Genomic DNA, 24,581 nt, shown 5'->3' on the forward strand with positions numbered 1-24,581 from the left:
GTTAATATGGTGTATCACATTAATTGATTTGCGTATATTGAAGAATCCTTGCATTCCTGGGATAAACCCCACTTGATCATGGTGTATGATCCTTTTAATGTGCTGTTGGATTCTGTTTGCTAGTATCTTGTTGAGGATTTTTGCATCTATGTTCATCAGTGATATTGGCCTGTAGTTTTCTTTCTTTGTGACATCTTTGTCTGGTTTTGGTATCAGGGTGATGGTGGCCTCGTAGAATGAGTTTGGGAGTGTTCCTCCCTCTGCAATATTTTGGAAGAGTTTGAGAAGGATAGGTGTTAGCTCTTCTCTAAATGTTTGATAGAATTCACCTGTGAAGCCATCTGGTCCTGGGCTTTTGTTTGTTGGAAGGTTTTTAATCACAGTTTCAATTTCAGTGCTTGTGATTGGTCTGTTCATATTTTCTATTTCTTCCTGGTTCAGTCTCGGCAGTTTGTGCATTTCTAAGAATCTGTCCATTTCTTCCAGGTTGTCCATTTTATTGGCATAGAGTTGCTTGTAGTAATCTCTCATGATCGTTTGTATTTCTGCAGTGACAGTGGTTACTTCTCCTTTTTCATTTCTAATTCTATTGATTTGAGTCTTCTCCCTTTTTCTCTTGATGAGTCTGGCTAATGGTTTATCAATTTTGTTTATCTTCTCAAAGAACCAGCTTTTAGTTTCATTGATTTTTGCTATTGTTTCCTTCATTTCTTTTTCATTTATTTCTGACCTGATCTTTATGATTTCTTTCCTTCTGCTGGCTTTGGGGTTTTTTTGTTCTTCTTTCTCTAATTGCTTTAGGTGCAAGGTTAGGTTGTTTATTCGAGATGTTTCCTGTTTCTTGAGGTAGGCTGGTATTGCTATAAACTTCCCTCTTAGCACTGCTTTTGCTGCGTCCCATAGGTTTTGGGTCGTCGTATCTCCATTGTCATTTGTTTCTAGGTATTTTTTGATTTCCCCTTTGATTTCTTCAGTGATCACTTCGTTATTAAGTAGTGTATTGTGTAGCCTCCATGTGTTTGTATTTTTTACAGATCTTTTCCTGTAATTGATATCTAGTCTCATAGCGTTGTGGTCGGAAAAGATACTTGATACGATTTCAATTTTCTTAAATTTACCAAGGCTTGATTTGTGACCCAAGATATGATCTATCCTGGAGAATGTTCCATGAGCACTTGAGAAAAATGTGTATTCTGTTGTTTTTGGGTGGAATGTCCTATAAATATCAATTAAGTCCATCTTGTTTAATGTATCATTTAAAGCTTGTGTTTCCTTATTTATTTTCATTTTGGATGATCTGTCCATTGGTGAAAGTGGGGTGTTAAATTCCCCTACTATGATTGTGTTGCTGTCGATTTCCCCTTTTATGGCTGTTAGTATTTGCCTTATGTATTGAGGTGCTCCTATGTTGGGTGCATAAATATTTACAATTGTTATACTTTCCTCTTGGATCGATCCCTTGATCATTATATAGTGTCCTTCTTTGTCTCTTGTAATAGTCTTTATTTTAAAGTCTATTTTGTCTGATATGAGAATTGCTACTCCAGCTTTCTTTTGATTTCCATTTGCATGGAATATCTTTTTCCATCCCCTCACTTTCAGTCTGTATGTGTCTCTAGGTCTGAAGTGGGTCTCTTGTAGACAGCATATATATGGGTCTTGTTTTTGTATCCATTCAGCCAGCCTGTGTCTTTTGGTGGGAGCATTTAATCCATTTACATTCAAGGTAATTATCGATATGTAGGTTCCTATTATCATTTTCTTAATTGTTTTGGGTTTGTTATTGTAGGTGTTTTCCTTCTCTTGTGTTTCTTGCCTAGAGAAGTTCCTTTAGCATTTGTTGTAAAGCTGGTTTGGTGGTGCTGAACTCTCTCAGCTTTTGCTTGTCTGTAAAGCTTTTAATTTCTCCATCACATCTGAATGAGATCCTTGCTGGGTAGAGTAATCTTGGTTGTAGGTTTTTCTCCTTCATCACTTTAAGTAGATCCTGCCACTCCCTTCTGGCTTGCAGAGTTTCTGCTGAAAGATCAGATGTTAACCTTATGGGGATTCCCTTGTGTGTTATTTGTTGTTTTTCCCTTGCTGCCTTTAATATGTTTTCCTTATATTTAATTTTTGACAGTTTGATTAATATGTGTCTTGGCGTGTTTCTCCTTGGGTTTATCCTGTATGGGACTCTCTGTGCTTCCAGGACTTGATTAACTATTTCCTTTCCCATATTAGGGAAGTTTTCAACTATAATCTCTTCAAATATTTTCTCAGTCCCTTTCATTTTCTCTTCTTCTTCTGGGACCCCTATAATTCGAATGTTGGTGCGTTTAATGTTGTCCCAGAGGTCTCTGAGACTGTCCTCAGTTCTTTTCATTCTTTTTTCTTTATCCTGCTCTGTAGTAGTTATTTCCACCATTTTATCTTCCAGGTCACTTATCCTTTCTTCTGCCTCAGTTATTCTGCTATTGATCCCATCTAGAGTATTTTTAATTTCATTTATTGTGTTTTTCATCATTGCTTGGTTCCTCTTTAGTTCTTCTACGTCCTTGTTAAATGTTTCCTGCATTTTGTCTATTCTATTTCCAAGATTTTGGATCATCCTTACTATCATTATTCTGAATTCTTTTTCAGGTAGACTACCTATTTCCTCTTCATTTGTTAAGTCTGGTGTGTTTTGACCCTGCTCCTTCGTCTGCTGTGTGTTTTTCTGTCATCTCATTTTGCTTATCTTACTGTGTTTGGGGTCTCCTTTTCACAGGCTGCAGGTTCATAGTTCCCGTTGTTTTTGGTATCTGTCCCCAGTGGCTAAGGTTGGTTCAGTGGGTTGTGTAGGCTTCCTGGTGGAGGGAACTAGTGCCTGAGCTCTGGTGGATGAGGCTGGATCTTGTCTTTCTGGTGGGCAGGTCCACGTCTGGTGGTGTGTTTTGGGGTGTCTGTGGCCTTATTATGATTTTAGGCAGCCTCTCTGCTAATGGATGAGGCTGTGTTCCTGTCTTGCTAGTTGTTTGGCATAGGGTGTCCAGCACTGTAGCTTGCTGGTCGTTGAGTGAAGCTGGGTCTTGATGTTGAGATGGAGATCTCTGAGAGATTTTTGCCGTTTGGTATTACGTGGAGCTGGGAGGTCTCTTGTGTACCAGTGTCCTGAAGTTGGCTCTCCCACCTCAGAGGCACGGCCCTGATGCCTGGCTGGAGCACCAAGAGCCTTTCGTCCACATGGCTCAGAGTAAAAGGGAGAAAAAATAGAAAGAAAGAAAGAAAGAAAGAGGCTATAATATAGTGAAGTAAAATAAAGCTATTATAAAGCAAAGCTGTACAGACAAAATCTCACCCAGAAGCATATACATTACACTCACAAAAAAAAGGAAAAGGGGAAAAATTAATATATCCTGCTCCCAAAGTCCACCTCCTGAATTTGGGATGATTCGTTGTCTATTCAGGTATTCAACAGATGCAGGCACATCAAGTTGTTTGTGGAGTTTTAATCCGCTGCTTCTGAGGCTGCTGGGAGAGATTTCCCCTTCTCTTCTGTGTTCGCACAGCTCCTGGGGTTCAGCTTTGGATTTGGACCCGCCTCTGCGTGTAGGTCGCCTGAGGGCGTCTATTCCCTGCCCAGACAGGACGGGGTTAAAGAAGCAGCTGCTTCGGGGGCTCTGGCTCACCCAGGCCGCGGGGCGGGAGGGGTACAGAGGAGGTGGGGCGAGCCTGCGGCGGCAGAGGCCGGCGTGACGTTGCAGCAGCCTGAGGCACGCCGTGCGTTCTCCCTGGGAAGTTGCCCCCAGATCACGGGACCCTGGCAGTGGCGGGCTGCACAGGCTACCGGGAGGGGCGGTGTGGAGAGTGATCTGTGCTCACACACAGGCTTTTTGGAGGCGGCAGCAGCAGCCCCAGCGTCTCACGCCCGTCTCTGGGGTCCGTGCTGATCCCCGCGGCTCGCGCCCGTCTCTGGAGTTCGTTTAGGCGGCGCTCTGAATCCCCTCTCCTTGCGCGCCGCAAAACAAAGAGGCAAGAAAAAGTCTCTTGCCTCTTTGGCAGCTGCAGACTTTTTCCCGGTCTCCCTCCCAGCCAGCTGTTTCAGGCTGTGTTCACGCCGCCAGCCCCAGTCCTCTCCCTGCGATCTGACCGAAGCTGAGCCTCAGCTCCCAGCCCCGCCCGCCCTGGCGGGTGAGCAGACAAGCCTCTTGGGCTGGTGAGCGCTGCTCGGCGCCGAGCCTCCGTGTGGGAGTCTCTCCGTTTTTTCCTCTGCGCCCCTGTTGCTGTGGGGTCTGCGCTGATAGCCGCGGCTCGCGCCCGTCTCTGGAGCTCGTTTAGGCGGCGCTCTGAATCCCCTCTCCTCGCGCACCAGGAAACAAAGAGGGAAGAAAAAGTCTCTTGCCTCCTCGGCAGCTGCAGACTTTTTCCCGGACTCCCTCCTGGCTAGCTGTGGTGCACTAACCCCTTCAGGCTGTGTTCACGCCGCCAGCCCCAGTCCTCTCCCTGCGATCCCACCGAAGCCCGAGCCTCAGCTCCCAGTCCCGCCCGCCCCGGCGGGGGAGCAGACAAGCCTCTCGGGCTGGTGAGTGCTGCTCGGCGCCGAGCCTCTGTGCAGGAATCTCTCCGCTTTGCCCTCCGCACCCCTCTTGCTGCTCTCTCCTCCGTGGCTCCGAAGCTTCCCCCCTCTGCCACCCGCAGTCTCTGCCCGCGAAGGGGCTTCCTAGTGTGTGGAAACCTTTCCTCCTTCACGGCTCCCTCCCACTGGTGCAGGTGCCGTCCCTATTATTTTGTCTCTGTTATTTCTTTTTTCTTTTGCCCTACCCAAGTACGGAGGGAGTTTCTTGCCTTTTTGGAGGTCGGACGTTTTCTGCCAGCGTTCAGTGGGTGTTCTGTAGGAGCAGTTCCACGTGTAGATGTATTTCTACTGTATCTGTGGGAAGGAAGGTGATCTCCGTGTCTTACTCTTCCGCCATCTTCTCTCCTCCAACCAATTTTTAAAATAACCCAGGATTTCAATCCCAGATAAGTCCCTTTCACTTATCTGGTGATTTGGCACAAATTTACTTAGAGAAATCTAAAAAGTAAGAATTGAAAGTTCTCTACCTCTCGAACTTCACTCTTCAGAAGTCACCACCATTTAATAACACAATATCTTACAATAAATTGTTTTAATTAAAATGAAATCTTAACAAACATAATGGGTTGGAGGTTACTTTTATTAAAAAATAATGTATTATGGACATCTTTCTAGGTCAGTAGATTATATTTACTTATTCTTTTTTACTGCACACTTAGTATTCCATAGTAAGGTTATATCATAATTTATACTACTGTTTCATTTTGATGACCATTTAAACTATTTTCAGTATATTGCTTTTACAAAATAAAGCTATAATGAAAATCATGTCTTTATGGCGTTCATAGTAATAGATTGAAACATAATTAATGAAAAATACCAAATATTCTAATGCATGAAATTATTCATTCAAATCTTTATTCATTACTGTGAAAGGTTGCCCCCCCCCATTCCTTTCATAGAGTTTTGCCAATGTCTTAAGTAGAAAAAATTGTGTTGATTTGCATTTACAAGGGACTCTGTCCAATCGTGCTGCTCTCTTATATGAAAGAGCCTTGTATCTCAAGAATTAAGTTATATGAAAATAAAGCACCCAATTTTGTTAATTCTATTTACCATACTTACATTAAAATGAAAGATAGTCATAAGGGAAGAGCAAACAGAAAGACTACACAATCCTGTTAGCATTCTTGTATTTGCTAATATCATTGAGATGGAAATTGATGAGTTTAATCACACAGGAAAATCAAATCCTAGACAAAAACCTCTTTACAATTGCTTGTAGAAAGAGAATTTCACTGGAAGGATTTATATCCTAAGGAATACAGTAATTTTAATGGAAAACATTCTTTCAGAAGATCAAAATACATACTATTTAGATTAGAATATTTTTAACTTAGTATAAATATCTAGTCAGGTGGATCTAAACTACGTTCTAATAATCTCATCTGAATCAACTGTTTCTTTGATATTCAATTAATGATAATTTGCTTGTTAAGTATTTATGAAAAGTCTACACAATTATCTTTGATATACTTAATAACATAGCTCATAATTTGTAGGCTATTATATTCTGTGTGACATCGCTTAGCATAATACCATTGCAAAAAGTATACAAACATATACTTGTCATTTTAAAATCTTTTAAGCCAAATCCTCTTATAACAAAACTTTATTTAGTGTAGTGAAAATGTCTATTAAAGTATTTAAGCCACATTAATTCAATCATCTCAAAAGGTATTTAGGTTAGTAAGATTCTAGGTTAAACAAATAGTACCTTCATCTTCAGGATATACTGAAATAAAAACTACTTTTTTTGACCATAAAAGCCAAAGACAGTTTCAAGTACAAAAAAGTCATCATCCTACTATTATTAATCTTGTTATCTTTATCTTTTTCATACAAAACTTTTATTTTTTAATCTTACTCTATGAACAATTTGGATTTGGATCCTAGTTTTCCTTTGTTTTATTTATTTATGTATTTATGGCTGCATTGGGTCTTGTTGCTGCACGTGGGCTTTCTCTAGTTGTGGCGAGTGGGGGCTACTCTTCGTTGCGGTGCGGTGGCTTCTTTTGTTGTGGAGCATGGGCTCTAGGTGCATGGCTTCAGTAGTTGTGGCACGTGGGCTCAGTAATTGTGGCTCACGGACTCTAGAGCACAGGCTTAGTAGTTGTGGTGCATGGGCTTGGTTGCTCCGCTGCATGTGGGATCTTCCCAGACCAGGGCTCGAATCCTTGTCCCATGCATTGGCAGGTGGAGTCTTCACCACTGTGTCACCTGGGAAGTCCTTTATGTTTATAGCATAATTTGCCTTGCCTATTGGTTTATGGTATTCATAAGCATAATTTTTAATTACTGCAAATATTTCATTATGTGTTTATCCATCAGTAACCTAAGTCATTTCTTTATTGTTGGACATTCATTCTGTGTTAATTTTTCACTCATAAATAATGTTGAGAGGGTGAATACTCATGTATATATTATTTAACCTATTATGAGTTATTAGGACATATTGCTTGAAGTTAAATGTTTAGATTTAATGGAATGGACATAAGTAAAATGTTCTGTCTGTTTTATTTTAGCAGTATAATATCAACAAAATTTAAAAAATACACTGTTAGGGATCAAATTGCCCGAAATATATATGTGTGTATATGTATGAATATGTATATACCTGTGTGTGTATATATATGTGTGTGTGTGTGTATGCAAATAGCCAATGTTGACTATATAGCTTAATGCTGAATCTTGAATATATGAAATAATAAGCCTAAATGGGGGTTCAAGATACAGAGTTGGATGTCATAGAATGAGTCAATCTTTCATGCATAAACATTTCACCATAAATAAACATTCCAAAGAACAAAGAGATTTCCATGGAGTGGCATATGGCCCAAACCACCAGTGTCCTGTTGTTACGAATACTTCTCTACAAGAAGTGATTCTGTTAGATAGTTTTGTGCCTGTTCACTAGCCATTTCCAAAATATTTTGCTTTCGTTAAAACAAGGAAGGTGAAAAAAAAGAGTTGAAAGGTTTCTAAAAATTATTTTATATTGACAAGATTAAGTAACAGTTGATATTCAGTTTTCTTCCTCTCTCTGAGCCCTGGACATCTCTTAATTACTCACCACCCCCTAAACCCCAAAACCCAAAAACTCCAAACAAATCAAGCACACCTATACACCCATCCACACAAGACCTAAAACACCATCTAAGGCTAAACCAAACTTCAAGCCATAATTGGAAAAGAGAAGCTTACAGGGTGGTGAGCTCATTATACTCTTCTCCTTTCCCAGTTGAGTTCAAAATATTTCTTTTCACTTACTAATTCAAGCCAGAGTAGCCACCCATCAGCAGGGGTTCAGCTTGAGCTCTTCTGACTAAGGGTATGATTTCTAAAAATATATTCACAGTAACAAAACTTAATTAAAGCAAAAGCAAATTACAAGGAGAGAGACCTTTAAGATGGCGGAGGAGTAAGAGGTGGAGATCACCTTGCTCCCCACAAATACATCAGAAATACATCTACATGTGGAACAACTTCCTACAAAACACCTGCTGAACGCTGGCAGAAGACCTCAGACCTCCCAAAAGGCAAGAGACTCCCCAAGAAACTGGGTAGGGCAAAAGAAAAAACACAAAGACAAAAGAATAGGGACAGGACCTGCACCTCTGGGAGGGAGCTGTGAAGAAGGAAAAGTTTCCACACACTAGGAAGCCCTTTCACTGGTGGAGATAGGGGGTGGGGGGGGGTAGCTTCGGAGCCACAAAGGAAAGCAGAGCAACAGGGGTGTGGGCAGGTGAGGGCTGGGAGCTGAGGCTCCGACTTCGGAGGTCAGATCCCAGGGAGAGGACTGGGGTTGGCTGTGTGAACACAGCCTGAAGGGGGGTGGATAGCGCACCACAGCTAGCTGGGAGGGAGTCCAGGAAAAAGTCTTGCCTAAGAGGCAAGACACCATTGTTTTGGGGTGCGCGAGGAGAGGGGATTCAGAGCACCACCTAAATGAGCTCCAGAGGCGGGCGCAAGCCGCGGCTATCAGCACAGACACCAGATACAGGCATGAAACGCTAAGGCTGCTGTTGCAGACACCAAGAAGCCTGTGTGCAAGCACAGGTCATTATCCACACCTCCCTTCCTGGGACCCTGTGCAGTCCACCACTGCCAGGGTCCCGTGATCCAGGGACAACTTCCCCGGGGGAACACACAGCATGCCTCAGGCTGTTGCAACTTCATGCTGGCCTCTGCTACCGCAGGCTCACCCGCATTCTGTACCCCTCCTTCCCCCGGCCTGAGTGAGCCAGAGCCCCCTAATCAGCTGCTACTTTAACCCCGTCCTGTCTGGGTGGGGAACAGACGCCCTCAGGCGACCTACATGCAGAGGCAGGGCCAAATCCAAAGCTGAACCCCAGGAGCTGTGTGAACAAAGAAGAGAAAGGGAAATTTCTCCCAGCAGTCTCAGGAGCAGTGGATTAAATCTTCACAATGAACTTGATGTACCCTACATCTCTGGAATACCTGAATAGACAACGAATCATCCCAAAATTGAGGTGGTGGAGTTTGGGAGCAAATGTAGACTTGGGGTTTGCTTTCTGCTTCTAATTTGTTTTGGTTTTATGTTTATCATAGTTTAGTATTTAGAGTTTATTATCATTGGTAGATATGTTTATTGATTTGGTTGCTCTGTTCCTTTTTTTTATATATAGATATATATGTATATTTTTCCTTTTTCTCTTTTTGTGTGTATGTGTATGCTGCTTTGTGTGATTTTCTCTGTATAGCTTTGCTTTTACCATTTGTCCTAGGGTTCTGTCTGTCCATTTCATATTTTTAATTTTTTTTGTATAGTTTTTAGCACTTGTTATCATTGGTGGATTTGCTTTTAGGTTTGATTGCTCTCTTCTTTTTTTATTACTTTTTAATTTTTAAAAATTTATTATTTTAATAACTTTATTTATTTTCTTTCTTTCTTCCATTTTTTTCACGCTTTTCTTCTGAGCTGTGTGGCTGACAGGGTCTTGGTGCTCCGGCCAAGTGTCAGGCCTGTGCCTCTGAGGTGGGAGAGCCGAGTTCAGGACATTGGTCCACCAGAGAACTCCCAGCTCCACATAATATCAAATGTCGAAAGCTCTCCCAGAGAGCTCCATCTCAATGCTAAGAGCCAGCTCCACTAAACGACCAGCAAGCTCCAGTGCTGGATACTCTATGCCAGACAACTAGCAGGACAGGAAAACAACTCCCACCCATTAGCAGAGAGGCTGCCTAAAGTCATAATAAGGTCACAGACACCCCAAAACACACCAGCAGACGTGGTCTTACCCACCAGAAAGACAAGATCCAGCCTCATCCACCAGAACACAGTCACCAGTCCCCTCCACCAGGAAGCCTACAAAACCCACTGAACCAACCTTAGCCACTGGGGGCAGACACCAAAAACAACAGGAACTATGAATGTGCACCTGCAAAAAGGAGACCCCAAATACAGTAACTTAAGCAAAATGAGAAGACAGGTAAATAGGCAGCAGATGAAGGAGCAAGGTAAAAACCCACCTGACCAAACAAATGAAGAGGAAATAGGCAATCTACCTGTAAAGGAATTCAGAGTAATGATAGTAAAGATGATCCAAAATCTTGGAAATAGAATTGAGAAAATACAAGAAACGTTTAACAAGGATCTAGAAGAACTAAAGAGCAAACAGACAATGATGACAGCACAATAAATGAAATTAAAAATACTCTAGATGGGACCAATAGCAGAATAACTGAGGCAGAAGAAAGGATAAGTGACCGAGAAGATAAAATAGTGGAAATAACTGCCATGGAGCAGAATAAAGAAAAAAGAATGAAAAGAATTGAGGACAGTCTCAGAGATCTCTGGGACAACATTAAATGCACCAACATTTGAATTATAGGGGAACCAGAAGGAAAAGAGGAAAAGAAAGGGACTGAGAAAATATTTGAAGAGATTATAGTTGAAAACTACCCTAATATGGGAAAGGAAATACTCAAGTTCAGGAAGTGCAGAGAGTCCCATACAGGATAAATCCAAGGAGAAACACTCTACGACACATATTAATCAAACTATCAGAAATTAAATACAAAGAAAAAATATTAAAAGCAGCAAGGGAAAAGCAACAAGTAACATACAAGGGAATTCCCATAAGGTTAACAGCTGATCTTTCAGCAGAAACTCTGCAAGCTAGAAGGGAGTGGCAGGACATATTTAAAGCGATGAAAGGGAAAAACCTACAACCAACATTACTCTACCCAGCAAGGATCTCATTCAGATTCAACAGAGAAATTAAAACCTTGACTAACAAGCAAAAGCTAAGAGAATTCAGCACCACCAAACCAGCTTTACAACAAATGCTAAAGGAATTTCTCGAGGCAGGAAGCACAAGAGAAGGAAAAGACCTACAATAACAAACCCAAAACAATTAAGAAAATGATAATAGGAACTTACATATCAATAACTACCTTAAATGTAAATGGATTAAATGCTCCAACCAAAAGACACAGACTGGCTGAATGGATTAAAAAACCAGACCCATATATATGCTGTCTACAAGAGACCCACTTCAGACCTAGGGACACATACAGACTGAAAGTGAGGGAATGGAGAAAGATATTCCATGCAAATGGAAGTCAAAAGAAACCTGGAGTAGCAATTCTCATATGAGACAAAATAGACTTTAAAATAAAGACTATTACAAGAGACATAGAAGGACACTACATAATGATCAAGGGATTGATCCAAGAAGAAGATATAACAATTATAAATATTTATGCTCCCAAAATAGGAGCACCTCAATACATAAGGCAAATTCTAACAGCCATAAAAGGGGAAATTGACAGTAACATAATCATAGTAAGGGACTTCAACACCCCACTTTCACCAATGGACAGATCATCCAAAATGAAAATAAATAAGGAAACACAAGCTTTAAATGATACATTAAACAAGATGGACTTAATTGATATTTATAGGACATTCCATCCCAAAACAACAGAATACACTTTCTTCTCAAGTGCTCATGGAACATTCTCCAGGATAGATCATATCTTGGGTCAAAAATCAAGCCTTGGTAGATTTAAGATAATTGAAATCGTATCAAGTATCTTTTCTGACCGCAGCACTATGAGACTAGATATCAATTACAGGATAAAATCTGTAAAAAATACAAACACATGGAGGCTAAATAATACATTACTAAATAAGCAAGAGATCACTGAAGAAATTAAAGAGGAATCAAAAAATACCTAGAAACAAATGACAATGAAAACATGACGACCCAAAACCTATGGGATGCAGCAAAAGCAGTTCTAAGAGGGAAGTTTATAGGAATACAATCCGACCTCAAGAAACAAGAAACAAGAAAAATCTCAAATAAACAACCTAAGCATGCACGTAAAGCAATTAGAGAAAGAAGAACAAAAAAATTTCAAATTTAGCAGAAGGAAAGAAATCATAAAGATCAGATCAGAAATAAATGAAAAAGAAATGAAGGAAACAATAGCAGAGATCAATAAAAGTAAAAGCTGGTTCTTTGAGAAGATAAACAAAATTGATAAACCATTAGCCAGACTCATTGAGAAAAGAAGGGAGAAGACTCAAATAAATAGAATTAGAAATGAAAAAGGAGAAGTAACAACTGACACTACAGAAATACAAAGGATCACGAGAGACTACTACATACAACTATATGCCAGTAAAATGGACAACCTGGAAAAAATGGACAAATTCTTAGAAAAGCACAACCTTCCGAGACTGAACCAGGAAGAAATAGAAAATATAAAGAGACCAATCATAAGCACTGATGTTGAGACTGTGATTAAAAATCTTCTGACAAACAAAAGCCCAGGACCAGGTGGCTTCACAGGTGAATTCTATCAAACATTTAGATAAGAGCTAGCACCTATCCTTCTCAAACTCTTCTCATATAAAGCAGAGGGAGGAACACTCCCAAATTCATTCTGCGAGTCCACCATCACACTGATACCAAAACCAGACAAAGATGTTACAAAGAAAGAAAACTACAGACCAATAGCACTGATGAATATAGATGCAAACATCCTCAACAAAATAGTAGCAAACAGACTCCAGCAGCACATTAAAAGGATCATACACCAGGATCAAGTGGGGTTTATCCCAGGAATGCAAGGATTCTTCAAGATACACAAATCCATCAATGTAATAAACCATGTTAACAAATTCAAGGAGAAAAACCATATGATCATCTCAATAGATGCAGGAAAAGCTTTTGACAAAATTCAATACCCATTTATGATAAAAACCTTCCAGAAAGTAGGCGTAGAGGGAAATTACCTCAACAGAATACAGGACATATATGACAAACCCACAGCCAACATCGTTCTCAATGGTGAAAACCTGAAACCATTTCCTCTAAGATCAGGAACAAGACAAGTTTGTCCACTCTCACCACTATTATTCGACATAATTTTGGAAGTTTTAGCCACAGCAATCAGAGAAGAAAAAGAAATAAAAAATCCAAATCGGAAAAGAAGTAAAGGTGTCACTGTTTGCAGATGACATGATACTATACATAGAGAATCTCAAAGATGCTCCCAGAAAACCACTAGAGGTAATCAATGAACTTTGTAAAGTAATAGGATACAAAATTAATGCACAGAAATCTCTTGCATTCCTATATACTAATGATGAAAAATCTGAAAGAAATTAAGGAGACACTCCCATTTACCATTGCAACAAAAAGAATAAAATACCTAGGAATAAAACTACCTAAGGAGACAAAAGACCTGTATGCAGAAAACTGTAAGACACTATTGAAAGAAATTACAGATACAAACAGATGGAGAGATATACCATGTTCTTGGATTGGAAGAATCAACATTGTGAAAATGACTATACTACCCAACGAAATCTACAGATTCAGTGCAACCCTATCAAACTACCAATGGCATTTTTCACATAACTAGAACAAAACATTTCACGATTTGTATGGAAACACAAAAGACCCCAAATAGACAAAGCAATCTTGAGAAAGAAAAACGGAGCTGGAGGAATCAGGCTCCTGGACTTAAGACTATACTGCAAAGCTACAGTAATCAAGACAGTATGGTACTGGCACAAAGACAGAAATACAGTTCAATGGAACAGGATAGAAAGCCCAGAGATAAACCCACACGAATACTTCACCTTATTTTTGATAAAGGAGGCAAGAATATACAATGGAGAAAAGGCAGCCTCTTCAATAAGTTGTGCTGGGAAAACTGGACAGATACATGTAAAAGAATGAAATTAGAACACTCCCTAACACCATAAACAAAAATAAACTCAGAATGGAGTAAAGACCTAAATGTAAGGCCAGACACTATAAAACTCTTAGAGGAAAACATAGGCAGAACATTCTTTGACATAAATCACAGCAAGATCCTATTGACCCACCTTCTAGAGAAATGGAAATAAAAACAAAAATAAACAAATGGGACCTAATGAAACTTAAAAGCTTTTTTGCACAGCCAAGGAAACCATAAACAAGATGAAAAGACAACCCTCAGAATAGGAGAAAATATTTGCAAATGAAGCAACTGACAGAGGATTAATGTCCAAAATTTACAAGCAGCTCATGCAGCTGAATATCAGAAAAACAAACAACCCAATCCAAAAATGGGCAGAAGACCTAAATAGACATTTCTCCAACGAAGATATACAGATTGCCAACAAACACATGAGAGGATGCTCAACATCACTAATCATTAGAGAAGTGCAAATCAAAACTACTATGAGGTATCACTTGACACCAGTCAGAATGGCTGTCATCAAAAAATCTACTAACAAATCCTGGAGAGGGTGTGGAGTAAAGGGAACCCTCTCGCACTGTTGGTGAGATTGTAAATTGATACAGCCACTATGGGGAAAAGTATGGAGGTTTCTTAAAAACTAAAAATAGAACTACCATACGACCCAGTAATCCCACTATTGGGCACATACTCTGAGAAAACCATAATTCAAAATGAGTCATGTACCACAATGTTCATTGGAGCTCTATTTACAATAGCGACGATATGCAAAGAACCTAAGTGTCCATAGACAGATGAATGGATAAAGAAGATGTGGCACATATATACAATGGAATATTACTCAGCCATAAAAAGAAACAATTGAGTTATTTGTAGTGAGGTGGATGGACCTAGAGTCTGTCATACATAGTGAAGGAAGTCAGAAAGAGAAAAACAAATACCATATGCTAATACATATATATGGAATCTAAAAAAGAAAAAAAATTGTTCTGAAGAACCTAGGGGCAAGACAGGAATAAAGATGCAGACATAGATAATGGACTTGAGGATACGGGGAGGGGGAAGGGTAAGCTGGTTCGAAGTGAGAGAGCGGCGTGGACATATATACACTACCAAATGTAAAACAGATAGCTAGTGGGAAGCAGCCGCATAGTACAGCGAGATCAGCTGGGTGCTTTATGACCACCTAGAGGGGTGGGATAGGAAGGGTGGGAGGGAGAAGCAAGAGGGAGGAGATATGGGGGTATGTGTATATCTGATTCACTTTGTTATAAAGCAGAAACTAACACACTACTGTAAAGCAGTTATACTCCAATAAAGATGTAAAAAAAAAAAAAAAAAAGCAAATTACTGGTTCAGTGGAGTTCATTATAATGGGATCTTACTCATATTTGTATTTTATCAAGAATATAAATCAACCTGCTAGAGGTTTTCTTTACCCTCCCTTTCTGGAAGCCACCTGCCAATTTAATTTATATATTCTGCTCTCATGAGCGGGTACGTAGGAAAGCCAGTCCTGTCTGTGTGTTTCAGCATTACATGACAGATATGAAGTGTTTGCCACTCATTTGATAAGATTCACAAATGAGATGAGATACAGTGGTGTAATTTTTGTGTTATTAGGTTGTAACAGACTTTAGGAAAATACTTTCAAAGAGGCTACCCTTTGTCTATAGCATGGAAACCAGAATTTACCTTGCATGAGACATTCAGGATGGATTTATTTTCCAGAGGAAAGATGATAGGCAAAATAACCACTCCCTGGACCCATGAAGAGGACTTTATGAGTTCAATCTGCCTTAAATAATAATAAACAATTATAGCCCTTATCATATACCACATATTTTTCTAAGCTCTTGTATTTGCATTAACTCAGGCAGTCCTTTCCATAGCTGTATGAGATGTAAATTATTATTTGTTTTTGGATGAAGAAACTAAAGCTCAGTGAAATAAGTTACCTGAGGTCACACAGCTACCAGATGGTAGAGCTGAGAATCAAATCCTGGCAATCCCAGTCCAGAATGCATCCTCTTAATCACTGCTCCCATTGGGAGGTTGGAGAGATGGGGTACAGGGAGAGATGGTACTGGAATGTCTAGGCTAGATGCTTCCTCTTTTCCAAATGCAAATTGTACCTAAGAAAGTATGAGGGACCAGTGTCTCTGTCATAGGCCAGTAAAACAGACTTATAGGGCTGTGCTTCTCAAAGTTCAGCATACACAGGAATTACCTGAACAGCTTGTTAAAACACAGATTTCCAGGCTCCATTTTCAGATATTCTGATTTGAGATTGTGTACAAAGATTTATATGTCTAATAAGTTGTAGTTGATGCTTATTCTGGCTTAGGGGTCACATTTTGAGCAGCACTGGTATGAAGGACACCTGGGCCCTGAGTATCCCAGATGAGTAACATCCCCAATGGGATGAGATACAACTCTGGCTAAGAATTCTAAAGTTATCCAGTGAATAAAAGGTCAGAATGTCATTGGCTGACAAGATTGCCTTTGTTTTTCCAGTAGAGTTTATTTTACATGTTTGATCATTTTAATTTAACAGGGCTTCACAGAAAGTGGGGAGTGAGTGAGGAGGTCACAGCCCAATAACCAGGGAGCAGAGTCATACCAATGAAGGGGTGGAGATTTGACAAAACAGAGTTGAAAAGGAACTTCTAGGTCCTTTCAAGATTTAAGGCAGGCTGAGGACTCCTAAGCCTTGCACTGTTTCTCAGGAAATGTTTAGGTATCAGTCTTTACGGTTTGAGGCGAATATTTGCTAACTGAGGGCTTCAAAATGCTTGTGTGTTAGTCTAGCTACTACATGTGTGTTAAGGAGTGTCTTATGTTAATCATACTTAGTATTTTATGGCCGGAAGTTTCTTTTTTCCTTTTAACCCTCTCTTACTTCCTTGTTTTCAGAAACATTTATAGAACAAACTACTATGTGCTAGACTTTGCAGTATTGATAGGTAGTGGGGATCATGGTGTCTGTGGTCAAGCAAGGGGAAACAGACACTAAACACACAATGAAGCAAGTACTCCATGAATTAATTGCAATAGTGATTAGTTCTGTGAAGATGCTGGGGATGGGAGTGGAAAGTTGGCGTGGTACATCTTTGAAAGATTGGACATCATTCCTTATGATACTATATCTACCACAGGGAAATCTCCATAGTAGACAAGGTCAGACTGCCTTTCTCTGTGGTATCTGTCACATGATTACGTTGTAAAGAGACAGTTTGTCGCTACTTGGGTTTGAGTTATTTCATTCTTGAACAAGAAAGAAAGGCCATATTTCAATGGACTTGTGGATGCTCATCCTAAATACCCCCTCCCCCCACAAAGAAAAAAATACATGTGAATGTCTAAACTCTTTGATGATTACTGTTTATTACTTTTCTGGTGGCCATATGACCTACATACACATGCTCTGTTCTGCTGTCTGTTTCAGGTTGTAAAACTACTGCAGGTCAGAGGCCCAGAGCTATGCAATTAATTTTCTCAGCACTGAGAGCTTCATGCATGATTAGGTGCTTAAACACTTTTTCATTCTAGGGATAATGCTTATTGAAGTTTTTGTATGAATTTGATTGATGGCCCAAATGATGTTTGGTTTTACACAGATAATATTAATGACTGTTTAATACAGTGTTAAGGTGATTATGCTTATAAGCCAAAGTTTCAAAAATTAGTGAGGAAGCCATACATGGCCTTTTGTTATGTCATAGGGCCATATGCTTATGTAGAGTTAGTTATTTTTGATTAAATTTCTGGATTGTGCTAGAGGGTAAGGGATAAATGTGGAGTATGGCAAGATGTCACAATAGGTTTGTTAAATAGACATTAACGTTAAACTTTACTAAGTATCACAAAGGTAAGTAAAGTCATGTTCTAATGTGGCGTGGTTATCTGTATAGACATTGAATCTTTTCTCTATATAACTGATGAGAAAGTTGCAATCATTTTTTATGGCCCCAGTCCTCTGATAAATACTATATATTGATATATATTTAATATGTAATATATGTTAAAAACTATATATTAATTATTAATATATTATATATTGAAATCAGTATGAAAGTGCAAACTTAGTTCTCTAGGAAAATAAGCAAAAATCCTCCTTCGAGCAAGAATTAGATAAACAGAAACATTTTGAAGACATTGAAGGTGTCCTATAAATTTTAACCTTTCTTAACTACTGCTTTTATATTATATTTTGTGATGCATATTAAAATTCCAAAGAGAATTTTCTGGGACTTGTGAAACAATGTTGAGTCTTGGTGTTCACTTAACGATAATCTGCTAGCAGCTTGGCATAGAGGGCATCAAGCTGCTTTAGCCTATAGAGGCTTGGAAGGGTCTGCATTTCCAGGATTGCTGTCTTTGCAACAAGGAACTGTCTTTTCTGGCCATTCAGAAGGTGTGAAATCTGATCCATTCAGTGTTCCTCTTTTTCCTTCCAGCACTAAATTTTTCCTAATTTCCTTATTCTGCTTCTTAGCCAACACCCATATCTGGGACAATTTGCTGTCAAACTTGGAAAGCACTATAGCTACTTAAGAGTAGTGCCTAAAATACACATTTGTTCAGCTTTTCCTCAAGGGTGAATCCAGCTCAACTAAACCTAGACATTGTGGATAAACATTTTCCTTTTTTGATGATCCTCTGCTAAAACTATCAATCCAAAATGAGTCTGTCCCATGTTTGCTGCTCATTTACTTGATTTCCTTTTGCATACCTAGAGCATGTTAGCTTGGATTTTTCCAGCTCTGTGGTTTCTAGATTTTCTCAGTCTGAGTCCTTTTGCTGACAGTAAGCCTTCATGACTCTCAGTTCTCTCATTTTTTTAAAAAAATAACACTTTCTTATAGGTTGTTGTAAGGATTAAATAAAATTAATGTGTAAAAAAGTTCACAATAGTTGGCACAGAGCATGAGTATTCAGGAAATTTTTTATTTAATTAAATAAAATATAGATATGTGATTTGAGAATCATAAAGGGAACATTCAGGTGAACACTAAAGTCCCTAACTGATGGAGTAATTAAGAATCAAGTTTGTAGAAGTACCCAAATTTTAAGAAGTAGTGAAATATGGAATGTCAAGTAGAAAGTAAAAGCATACAACAACTTGAAGGGTAATATACTAAAGGTTTAACATCTAACATCACACTCTGGTGAAAAGCTGGAAGCTTTTCTTCTAAGATCAGGAAGAAGATAAGGATGCTCACTCTTGCCACTTTTATTCAACATGGTATTGGAAATTGTGGCCAGAACAATTATGCAAGAGAAATAAATAAAAGGCATCCAAATTGTAGAGGAAGAGGTAAACCATTTATCAGTGTTTGTGGATAAAATGGTTTTATATATAGAAAACCCTAAAGACTCCACCAAAAAACTGTTAGGACTAATAAATGAATTCAGTAAAGTTGCAGGATACAAAATGAATATACAAAAATATATTTTGTATATTCAGTTGCATTTCTGTACACAAACTATCAGAAAGAGAAGTTAAGAATACAGTTCCATTTGCAATTGTATAAGAATAAAAGAATAAAATAAAAGAATAAAATAATAAAATAAAAGAATAAAATACCTAGGAATAAATTTAACCAAGGAGGTGAAAGACCTGTACACTAAAAACTGTAAGATATTGATGAAAGAAACAGGGGAAGACACAAATAAATAAAAAGATATCCTATGTTCATGGATTGGAAAAATTAATACTGTTAAAATGTCCATACTATCCAAAGCAATCTACAGATTCAATGCAATCCCTATCAAAATTCCACTGGCATTTTTCACAGAAACAGAAAAAAAAAAAATCCTAAAATTTGTATGGAAACACAAAAGACCCCAACTAGCCAAGGCAACCTTGAGAAAGTAGAGCAAAGTTGGAGGCAATACACGCCTTGATTTCTAATCATGTTACAAAGCTATAGTAATCAAAACAGTATTGTACTGACAGATAAGTAGCTCAATGGAACAGAATAGAGAGAGAGAGCCCAGAAATAAATCCACTCATATATGGTCCATTAATTTACACCTAAAGAGACAAGAATATACAATGGGGAAATGACAGTCTCTTCAATAAATGGTGTTGGGAAAACTGGAGAGCAGAGTACAACAGAATGAAACTAGACCTACTATCTTATACCATATATAAAAATTAACTCAAAATGGGTTAAAGACTTCAAAGAACTGAAACCCTAAAACGCCTAGAGGAAAACATGAGCAGTAAGCTCCTTGACATTGATTTTGGTGATGATTATTTGGACCTGACTCCAAAAGTAAAGGCAACAAATGTAAGAATAAATAAGTAAGGACTAAATAAAGCTAAAAAGCTTCTGTGCAGCAAAGGAAACCATCAACAAAACGAAAAGGTAGAAATGGGAGAAATTTGCAAATCATATATCTGGTAAGAGGTTAATATTCAAAATATATAAAGAACTCATACAAGTCAATATAAAAAAAAAATCTGAAAAATGGGCAGTGGATCTGAATGGAGATTTTTCCAAAGAAGACAGAGAGATGGTCAAGAGGCACATTAAAAGATCTTCAACGTCACTAAACATCAGGGAAATGAAAATCAAAACCATAATGGGATATCACCGCAAACACGTTAAATGAAAGGCTCTTATCAAAAAGACAAGAAATAACAAGTGTTGGTGAGGATTGGAGAAACGGGGACCCTTGTGCACTGTTGGTGAGAATGTAAATTGATGCAACCACTATGAAAAACAGTATAGAGGTTCCTCAAAATATTAAAAATAGAACTACTATATGATCCAGCAATTCCACTTCTGGCTATTTATCCTAAGAAAATGAAAACACTAATTCAAAAAGATAATATGCACGCCCATATTCATTGCAGGATTAACTAGAATAGACAAGACATGGAAATAACCTAAGTGTCCATCTATAGATGAATGGGTAAAGAAACACAACGTATGTATATAATGCAATACTATTCAGCCATAAAAAAGAATGAAATCTTGCCATTTGCAACAACACAGAAGGACCTTGAGAGCATTATGCTAAGTGAAATAAGTCAGGGGAAGACAAATACCATGTGATCTCACATGTGGAATCTAAAAAACAAAACCAAACCAAGGGGACTTCCCTGGTGGTCCAGTGGTTAAGACTCCGTGCTTCCACTGCAAGGGCGCTGGTTCGATCTCTGGTCAGGGAACTAGGATCCTGCATGCCTGTAGTGTGGCCCAAAACAAAACCAAGGTAACAGAGAGAACAGATCGTGGTTGCCAGAAGACAGGGGAGTAGGGGGAGGGTACAGTGGTTGAAGGGGGTCAAAGGGTACAAACTTCCAGTTGTGAAATAAATAAGCACAGGGCTGTAATGTACAGCATGGTGACTATAGTTAATAACACTGTATTGCGTATTTCAAAGTTGCTAAGAGAGTAGATCTTAAAAGTCCTCGTCACAAGAAAAACATGTTTCTAACTACACATGGGAACAGATGGTAACGAGATTTATTGTGGTGATCATTTCATACTGTATACAAATATTGAGTAATTATGTTGTACACCTGAGACTAATATAATCTTATGTCATTTGTACCTCAATTAAAAAATTTAAATCACGTTTGCATGATTTAACATTCATATAGTCAAACTTGTAAATCAAAAGTTTTCCTAACACATTTCATTTTGAAGGGAAATTTTCAAATTCTAATTATTTCAGTAAATAATTATTGCATTCTCTTTATGATAAGCTAAATATTGTAGATAGGGTTAAAATTCTTTTCTTTTCCCTCCCTAGGGTTAAAATAATTTTTGTCTGTTTCATATATGCATCCATCCTTCTATTGTTTGTGTATATGCAAAACAAATGGAAACATGTTACTTTAATTTAAAATGTCTATAAATGGTATGGTGCATATATTTTGGAACTTAAATTTTTTCCTAGCAAAATGCCTTGATGAGTTTTCCATGTCAGTACATATAGATAGAGCTTTTAAACTGTTACTTACAGTGGATATACTACTGAATTATAATTTCTTTCGTAACCCAGGGAAAATAGCGGCTCCTGACCTTGGCCTCACATATTACAAACTCAAATGATACATTTATTTAGGAACTAAAACACACTTGGCATTTTGGATCTGGTACTCTGGGCTAGAAATAACAATTGTAGCCCTAAACATGCATTTCATGACTAACCCAATTCAGGCCCCAGGAAAATGCCTTTCCAGCTCTTCACCTATGTCCACAAACGAAAAGTGATATATCTGAAGGATATAGCACCGTGGGTAGTTCCTCTACTAAAGTTAGAGGTGGACGCCGCTCCAGAATGAGGGAGGATTTGTCAAAACAATCGCTGAATTAAGAGAAAAGGAATTAATTAACATGTCCAGTTCTTCCCAGCATATGCAATAGATTTTTGCAAAGTAAAATATCATTTCAAACAGTTGAGAATGCATATTTTGTGCTATTACTATTCATCCTGTTCCAATTCTAAGTACCGTAAATTAGCACAGCATTCACAAATGTGCTGCATGGTGCCTGGGAACATTTTACAGGATTAAACAATTCACATTACTATTAAAAATCCAAATGCATCATGGGTGAAGTAAGATACTAATTTTTTACATTGACAAATATATGGAAGTTAAATTACAGAATTGAAAATCATTTTAGTTTTCTAGTAGTATTGAGATTTAATTAAATTTTCATAACACCAAATTTATTGTTGGTTTTACTTAATTTTGATTTAAAAATTAGTTAAGTTACAATTTAAACTTTACTTTTTAATTTTAGTATTTAATTTCAAATATTTTAAAAGTAAAATAACTTTAAAAGTAGATATTTATATTTTGATGTTTTTACATTTATCTTAATTTATGATTTTTCAATGAATTTATTATATTTCTGACTATAAATATTTGGGAGGAAAATATACTAATTTTTTTTTACTCTATAAATACAGCTATATTTCATTTTTAATTCTTTCAAAAGAATAAATAAGGTCAAGATAATGGTGGAAACAATGAAAGTGGAGTTTAGAAAACAAACAAAACTGAAAAGAAAAGAAAAATCTTCAGAGAGGCAGTGTGATTAATTTGTTAAAACTTGGAAACAATAAAGTAAGCATTTTATGCTGTTAAGCCCAAAATACATAAATTTTGCTAATAGGACAATACGGATTTGTGATTTATTGAAGGTAATTACTGACAAAATAATGACAGTGACCAAGAAAATTAATCTCACCAAATTCAAACCTACAACTTGAGCAGGTCAGATAAAATCCCTGCAGCTTATATCTGTGCTACTAAATGAAGTTTTAATTGTTGATTACAATCATGAGAATTAAAAAAAAGAGAAGTATTCATATTGAATTCACAGATTAAAATTTAAAAAGTGCAACTCTCCCCATGACTTTTTCATTGATTGTACATCTGTTATAGAAAGTACAATTTTCAGTTTGAGAGGAAAATTGCAAAAATGATTTTGAATATTAACTATTAACACATGATGAAGAGTAAGTTTATTGGTAAAGGAAAAAAGTGTACAAGTAAGAATCTTGGTCAAAATATTAGTAAATATTCTATGGCATATTTGGCAACATAGTATAAGTTTATTCCCATGAAATGTGGGCTCAACTCTCCTAGGAACAAGTCAAAAATCATATCTGATCTTTGTGCCCAAACATTAAATGTCTTCATGAATCACATGACAGATATGACATTAAATCTCTTGGATGCATGGTGAGAATGTCATCATCCTATTGAATGCTGATAAAAACAGTTATATTTAATTGAGATAAGATGTGAATGAAATGCAGTAGAATAATTGTGTGAAACAACAGCATATCTCCAAATAAATGCCAAATGGTCTTCGGTGAAAAACTTATTTTGAACTTGTACTACCCACAGTCATTTGACTATGAACTATTGCATATTATTAAAAATGTTAGCAAAAGTGTACCAAACATCTAAGTGTGGCTATTTCAACCGTTTATAGATTAGAATTTTTTTTATTTTAGAAAAAACTTTTAATAACTGATATATACAAAAGTAACATTTGAATTAAAAATGACAAAAATGTATATACCTATAAAGGAGATTTATGAGCAAATAAACCTGAAACTAATTTCTACTGAGACCATTTCTGTTGTCAAGATATAGTCTCAAAAATGTTGCTCACAAATTGAGCAACATGCTTCTATATTTTGATTTTTAAAAAATGATGTCTTAGCATTAAAAACCTTGAAGAAAGAATTTAACAGTTTATGGGCCTAGATATTGATCTAAGTGATGTTAAAAATCATGCTGTGGTAGTCATTTATACAACTAAATTAAAATGTTTTGTAGTATATTCTGCAACAATGATAATTTATCATATGTAGTTCATTGCAATGTTTGGATACCATATATATAATGTATTATCTATAATCTACATATGATTTATCAGTTCTATTAATAATTTCAGTTTATATCTCCTCAGCAGTAAGAAGTGGCTCCAACTAAAAATAAATAAAAACTATGTAAGAACTACACTAGCTTCAGAAGCCTATCTACTTTGATATTAATATCAATAGAACAAAAAATTTTTGAAAATCTGGATTATGGCATAGTCTAGTTATTGACTTAACTGAAGAAATCAAGAAAGATAAGTTTTATGGAATAAATGTGTAATAATTTATGGATTATCACGTCTTTGTTTAATTCAAATATTGCTAGCCCATTAAAAGACCTTTTAGACAATGGCAGTAATAACTACACCAGTCACTTGTTGATATCGTGCTG

General features: G+C 37.5%; 1 long non-coding RNA gene across 13 annotated transcripts in view; it reads left to right on the top strand.

Moving 5' to 3' along the window:
• The window catches only part of LOC137768014 (uncharacterized), a 695,061-nt gene that overhangs the window by 424,676 nt on the left and 245,804 nt on the right, over window positions 1-24,581 (top strand). The gene's annotated exons all lie outside the window — the stretch shown is intronic.

The sequence above is a fragment of the Eschrichtius robustus genome, chromosome 8, assembly GCF_028021215.1.
Source record: "Eschrichtius robustus isolate mEscRob2 chromosome 8, mEscRob2.pri, whole genome shotgun sequence".
NCBI lineage: Eukaryota > Metazoa > Chordata > Mammalia > Artiodactyla > Eschrichtiidae > Eschrichtius > Eschrichtius robustus.